Source organism: Aptenodytes forsteri, unplaced genomic scaffold (genome assembly GCF_000699145.1).
Source record: "Aptenodytes forsteri isolate BGI_AS27 unplaced genomic scaffold, ASM69914v1 Scaffold209, whole genome shotgun sequence".
Taxonomy (NCBI): Eukaryota; Metazoa; Chordata; class Aves; order Sphenisciformes; family Spheniscidae; genus Aptenodytes; species Aptenodytes forsteri.
In genome coordinates this window covers 3,230,943-3,237,549 of record NW_008795034.1, presented here as the reverse complement: position 1 = coordinate 3,237,549, position 6,607 = coordinate 3,230,943, and the positions used below count along the sequence as shown (strand labels likewise).

The following is a 6,607-nucleotide window of genomic DNA, read 5'->3' as shown; positions in this document are numbered from 1 at the left end:
TTTTTATTTTAGTATCTGGTAAAGCACATTTAACAGACCAAAGTAAGGAAGTCAGTTCTGGTTGGTGAGGAAGTTTAGGCATTCACTGCTTTTTTTGGATGTGAAAATAAAACTTTATCAACCAGTACAAAATGTTTATTATACATCAGACCACAAAAATGAGATCAGATTCTCTGTTTTCATGGTCAGCACAGTAAAACTTTGTGCAGTAAGTCTGAAACTAACAAGGGATTGTACAGTCATGAAACAGGCTTAATCAATCTTTATTTCTTTTGTGCCATAATAAAACATTTTTGTGTCTGTTGTTTTCTCTCTTAACAAATATATCTTATAGTTAGCTACACAAAACCAAGCGGAGTTCGGGGGGAGGAGAGATCTTTTTACTTTGAAATGATAACTGCAACTTAGAGGCTTTGCTCTGTTGATTCTGAACTGCGACGAATGGAGTTATTTCCTCACATTCCTGTTGTATAATTCTTCCTTCACCAGCCTTCAGCTATCAGCAGATCAGAGCTGCAGTTTACTCTGGAGCTGGCAGTAAACAAAAGAACAAATCTGCACTGTTTCCTCTGAAAAAAGAAATTGTAGCCCTTGTCCAAATATATTAAAACATTGAAACATGCAGGATGATTAAGGAGTTGTGTATTAGATAAATGAGGTAGTGTGCGCAACAGATTAAAAAAAAAAAAGAGAAGAATTAAGTGGAAAGATTTACATATTTATAGAGCACAAACAAGGCATTGTCAAATAGTTCCAGCCATCAAATGGAGCCTAATTTAAGTTATAACTCTGTGGAAGGAGTAGCCTGTGGATTCAAACTATTGTGTTAATGAACAACTCAGCTGTTACTTCTTGATGACAAATGCACAATAGTCATACTTTTCCTTAACAGACCTGCAATACATTTGCTCTACTGCTGAAGCATGAGAGCACCCAGCTTGCAGGGGGAGCCATCTAGGAACTAATAAAAGCCACATTTTTCATTTAAATATTGACTTTCATCTGAAAGTAATAAACAAATATTCAGCTGAAGGGATCTTTAATGAGTTACATGGCAAAAGATAAATATTTTTTCCTCTTTTTTCTCAGCTCAACATTGGTGGGCACCAGCGTTGTTTCCTTTACATCACTGATGATGTACCTTATCCCCAGATGATGTGTTACATCTATGCAACAGCTCTGCCAATGGATGGAAACAGTTTCGCATGGGAAATAAGGAAAAAAGAACCAGCCCACCACAAACTACAGCCAGGTATTTATTTATTTAAAAGGCAAATGTCCAAATTCAGACAAGAGGAAGGAAAAAAAAACACCTTAAAAAAAACCCCAGCCCTGTTAAAACATCCAATATCTAAACCAACATTTCTCCAGCACATAGTGCTCCCCAGCATTACACTGTGGGTTTGATCCAGTACTTCTGTTCCACCTTTTGAATCTCATTTAGTTTCTAAGCACTCCTGTCAGCTTCTGACTTGGCATCAGCCTTAGCCTGATGGGACCACATGGTAGGTTGAGGACTGAATGACAGGACTGCCAGGCAAAGTGCCAGGAGCAGAAAAGAAAGGGAAATAATAACAACATTTGTAGATAAACAATAAGAGACCATCAGGAAGGAAACCTGTTCTTTCCAAGGTTTAATGTATTAAAACACTGCAGAATGTTCTCACAGCCTAGTGGCAGCTGAAACACCCAGCAGCCCGGAACACAAATTGGTGACATTAACAATTAAAGGGCTTATGTCCTTCGTTAGCCCAAACAAGTAACTTCTATTCTCTCTCCTTCTCATTTATCTGATTCTCACTAGCTCTTACTCATCCTGAATATCCACCAGCAAGTTCAGCACCATACATGCACATGGTAACGCAAACAAGAAGGCAAAGTGCTTTGGGGAAGGGCAGGCAGGTGGCTTTAGCCATGAGGCTTCCCATCACTCCAGCCTCCTGTGGTGTCTGGACATCAGCACTCGGTCCTTCTGTAACAGATGGTAACCAAGTCAGACTAAAAAAGAAGTCCCCAAACCTCAGATATCGCACACACATACACCCCCAGAAAAAAAAAAAAAAGAAAAAAAAAATCAAGACATTTGGGAGTCTTTGACGCACCAAAAGAAAAGACCAGCAACCTGTTTTAGATGAGTAAACACTGTCTTACAACTTGCAAAAGCCTTTATTCAGTGGTCTTCCTAGGACATGCAGGATGGCAGAAGCCAAGGGGGAAAACAAAAAAAAAGGTTTTAACAACAGGAGTAACTTGCCTTTGCCAGATGACCATCCAATGTTGCAGAGCAATCTGTACTTCATATAAGGGCATAAATGACATTTGTTTGTCTGAGTTCATACCAAAGAAAACAGACTACTGATCTCTTGAATGTCCTCAAATGATGCATAGATACATTTTAAGCACTTGTTTGTCCTATTACGCTCTGAAATCCAAAATAGACCTTTTATTACAGTATCTCAAATTTCAGGACAACTAGACAGTAAACAAGTGATCAGGGAATGAGAAACACTTATATTAATAGCAACAACACACTGTTCATAAGTAGAGGTGTCAATTATTACTAAGCAAAATGGACAGATTACCAAAAATACCACCACAAACTTAGCAAAAGTAACAAAATTAGTTGCATTTTTTGTTCAAAGACCAAAGAAAATCCAGCTTATTCTGTACAGTTTATCATTGTTTACTTCTTGCTACCTTTTTATTAGAATGAGTAGTTTCAAGCGTCTCTCCACTCTAAGAATACCTCCTGCCTCCGAGCATCCCATGGTAGAGGCTGCATGACAAGCAGCGTCGAACATGGGGCAGAGCCCGGCCTGGCTCTTCCACCCTATCCAGCTTCTCTGAGAAGCATCTCACTTGCACGGCCAGCCTTCTGTATTTAGTGCCAAATCTGCAAGCTTGCAAAGGGCCTGTAATTCTGCTTCAAGTCACCAATATAGACAAACTGCACCTCTAGAAGAAGACCTGAGCATCTTGGAAAAGAAACCAGACTGACAGATGCTTTTGAAATGGCTGCCTTAAACACTTCCGTGACCAAGGTCTCGTCCTTTACACATGCAGAACTTGTTCCTTCTCTTCAGCATGCTGAAATAATGACCATCTCAAACTAAACAGTATCAGAAAACTCTCAGTTAGAGATTTTAAAATTGGTGATGCTAGACACATGACCTACAATATTTTAACTGCCCAGTCCTTTGAACAAACTAACCTCTAAACTTCATCCTGGTTATAACTTAATAGCATTAGAATTTAAATAATACCTTTCTCCCTCAACTACTTTATTTCACTGTTTACCACCAAATCTTTATATTAGGTACCAGAACAGAGAGAGGAAAGGCTACTTGTTAAGTCATTGGCTCCAGATGTTCAAGGGTCTACCAAAGCATTACCCAGAAATCAGACTAATTACATTATACAGATACAGTGCTTGGAAGAACCCTGACCCCACTTTATTCTCCAGAACTTAAACTCTCCATATATTTTTATATACACTCAAAAGACAAGGTCAGGCTCACCTTCCTTTTACCTACTGCGTGCACTGGTGGCTCAGTGCAAGCATTATCCAAGACTGTCCTTCCTCCCCCTCCATTCAGATTTAATTCCTATGCAGTAAAAGGAAACGCAGTTAAAAATATTTTGCAATTAGGAAAAAAAATCAAGACAGGAATGTAGCAGCACATTAGTACATCTATCAAGTCCTCAAGCAGGTTACTTGTGGCACATCACCCAATAGCATGAGATGGTTTAACTCTGACCAAGGAAGTGGAGACACTTAATTTTGGTGGGAGGGAAGCTGTTCTTTTTGCAGCACACAGGGAGCTGAAGGTGGGAGTTTACAGATGAGCACAGTTCTCTGCCCCAGAGAACTAACATTTACAGAGGCACGTACAACAGAAAAAGGACGCAATGTTAAAACCAGGCACAGTTGTTATATTTACATACATAAACACATGGCACGCCTTCTGAATAGATGAAGATCCTTGGCACCAAGGAACTCTCAAGCCAAACATGGACACACCACCATCAGTAAAACACTAGGATGATGATGACAGCAACAGCAAAAAGATTAGACATGTGCAAATCTTCAGCATGCAACTAAAAATTACACGGGTCTGATCCTCCACTAGGGCGCCTGGCAGAGCTCAGTTGAAATCAATAGGTCTGCACTTATTTACACAAGCAGAGCATCAAGAGTACATTGCTCAGCGTAACTGCTTAGGAGTTTCACTACTATTTATTTCTGGACTACCTGTCTTAATGCAACTTTGCATAAAATACCTCATGCCTAACTTAAAGTTATGATTAATAGTGTTTTTCTTTCAGCTCAGTTCAGCCCACTGTTTTATTCACTACCGGTCTCACCTCTTCACCTCGTTAACTGCTTTCTTGCTTCTGGCCATCGAAATAGTTCCAAAATTGCTGTTCTTTGTTCAAAAAATACTGCTATTGTAACAGAAACTAAATTAAAAGACTCGTGTCATGAACAAGGGCAGACTGAAAGTGGCAAAAGGCCAAATAAAAAGAGGGAGATTTGTTACTTTTCCTTCCCAAGAGGATTAAGAAAAACATACAAGACTTAAAAATTGTTCCAGCCCTTTTCCCTGGTGTATGAGAACATGAAAGAGACTCCAATACACTTCTCAGAAGAGCCTATGTAAAAATTGTAGAGTTTCTTGCATGACTAACATAAGGATACTGATGATGTCATTGCCACCTCTCTGGATCACCTCTGTCCCACAAATCATTATTTCTTATTGGCAGCCTTGCAGCACAGGTAAAAACTCTGTTTAAGGTCTCACTGGGAAAAATGTAGGTGGTGTAAGTAACTGGCATCTTTGCTCTCTCATCAGAAAAGATTAGCAGGGATGTAGGCCACCTTCCCCTTTCATCCCCCAAGTGGTCCTTTTCAGATGGGGTGGTTGGGAGGGGAGATTTGTCTTGCACCCATACAAAAAGTTGTTGTTTCCTGGGCACGTTCACTTCTTAAAGGAGGAGGAAAAAGAAACAGTGGGATCATAAATTTATGGAGTTACATCTCCCAGAGACCCTCACCTTCCTCATACACATGGTGTTCATCAAAGCAGAAGGTCCGTGGGGCAGGGACCTTGTTTGCCCCAGGGCATATAAAAAGCACACGAGAAAGCAATGTTTCAGTACTGTCACTTGTCTTAGGAATGACACAAACAAGTTTCCCCTTCTCTCCCCTGCATCTCTACTGTCTGCAAAAACAACAAAACAAACAAAAGGGAAATAAATAGAAGTTTCCCATGCCAACAAACCTTTCCACAAACAGTTTTTGTTCCTGACTAGTGAGATTCTGTGAAAGTTAGGGAAAGATTATCAATACTCACTGTGCATGGAAAGGGCCAGACACCACAGTGACCAGGGACAATACCAAACTGTCAAGTGCTGCACCCAAATGCAAGACAAGGTATCACACCCCAAAGGGCTCATCTTACTGTCCTAACCCTTTCACAGCTCTCTAACATTGAAGATGTGAAATGTAGTGTGAAACAAAAAGACAACAGGACCATCCCTGAACTTAAAAAAATAAAAAACAAATTCACTAAAACCCAGTCTATGCATTAGGAGTGACAGATTTAAAGATTTCACTGTTGACGTTAACAGTGACATTTTAAGCACGGGAGGGGGAGCAACAACCCCTCCAAAAAATCAGTAACCACTTTCAATTATAATGAAATAACACATTAAAAATAGAAATTTAAGATTGAAGAGCCTTTAATGCCCTGTTGAGTATTCAGGGACAGCAGTAAACAAGGTGCTGATACGCTTTACACTGCAAACAACGTCAGTGGTGAGCCAAATGGGATGAGCCCCAAATCAGAGTGAAATTTCAATGCATTAAGTTTAACTGTAAGATAAGGGACTGTAATCAAATTACACCACAAATAGGTCCATTCATCCGTAAGCATTATCGCAGAGAGAAGATTGAATTACAGCTTGGAATAGAACAATTTAAGAAATAAAAAGCAAATTTATTATCTATTTATTATTTTCCTACTGCCAAAGAAAATTTCCCACCTTCATACAAGAATGCTACCCGAGATGAATCTGGGGAGAAAACTGAAATACTAATTATCAGGCTGGAAAAACAAGAAGAGTTTCAGTTTTGTTATTTACATTCCCATTCCTCTTTCTGAATAGAGCAACAAAGTCAACAAGCTAAGCGAAGACACAAGAATACGCATTTGCAATTCAAGTTGTTTTGCTGAGAAAGGCCTAGGCAGCTTATATACATTCAACAAACCGGCCAGAGGATTTTTTTTTTCCCCCTCCCCCTATTTCCCCCCCCCCCCAAAAAAAAAAAAAGTGCCTTTCACTACGTTTTTCTTTCCCCCCCCCCTAAAGCTATCACAATCCATATTACTCAATACCACAATTTTTAAAGAGAACCAAGTGCAAGGCACGCATTGCCCCTCGTCGTCCTCCTCCAATTTGGCAGCACTGGAAAAGCACCTTTTAAAACAAACACGCGTGTGGACGATTCGCTCTTTCAGTAAGTGCTGCAAGGAACAACAACCAGGGGGAGGAAAAAAAAAAAAAAAGAAGAGCGAGAGGAAAAAAAAACCCGCTCCTCCTCCTC

General features: G+C 39.9%; 1 long non-coding RNA gene across 1 annotated transcript; it reads right to left on the bottom strand.

Moving 5' to 3' along the window:
• Nucleotides 1-2,255: 2,255 nt before the first annotated feature.
• LOC109279384 lies at nucleotides 2,256-6,328 on the bottom strand. The gene is made up of 3 exons (XR_002086142.1): nucleotides 4,366-6,328; nucleotides 3,519-3,605; nucleotides 2,256-2,422 (listed from the first exon to the last, which is right to left on the bottom strand). It is a non-coding gene; the product is annotated as an uncharacterized LOC109279384 (long non-coding RNA).
• Nucleotides 6,329-6,607: the final 279 nt, after the last annotated feature.